Genomic DNA, 672 nt, shown 5'->3' on the forward strand with positions numbered 1-672 from the left:
TTATTTATATAATAGATGAATTTCCTAATATAAACAAAAACAAAAACAATTTAAAATTTAAAAGATAAATATAAATTTAAACATTGAATAAAATTGAAAGAAGATACCTTACATGTATATTTTCTTATATGCTTATTATTAATTCTTTTCTATATACTTTATAAACATAACAATTTCTTTTCTATATACTTTATAATCATACAATTTCTTTTCTATATACTTTATTAACATAACAATCGTTTTGAATTTTTTTTTATTTATTTATTTTTTATTTTAATGTTCTGTTAATTCTAAAATGTTTGTATCTTTTTTTTTCATTTAACCCGGACGAAGCCCTGCATAGTGGGGTTGTTTTAAAATAAATAGTTTTCTTTTACTATTTTGATACCTTTATTGACTGCCACCTGGACTATCCTCCAACAAATTAAATAAAATTTTATATAATTTTCATAAAATACTTATGGTTGAATCTTCATTGAAGTTTGAAAATGGCCTAAATATTGTTAAAATGTGGAGAATATATGCATAAATACATATAGAATAGAAATGCTACAAATAAAATTTAAAAAAAAAATTATTATCATATATTTTTTATTGTATAAAATGAGATTTTTTTCTTATGATGATAAAGAATTTTTTCTTAATCATTTTTATTAGCATTTGGTAATTATA

Source organism: Halyomorpha halys, unplaced genomic scaffold, assembly GCF_000696795.3.
Source record: "Halyomorpha halys isolate HHAL.00 unplaced genomic scaffold, Hhal_1.1 Scaffold206.1, whole genome shotgun sequence".
In the NCBI taxonomy this organism is placed as follows: domain Eukaryota; kingdom Metazoa; phylum Arthropoda; class Insecta; order Hemiptera; family Pentatomidae; genus Halyomorpha; species Halyomorpha halys.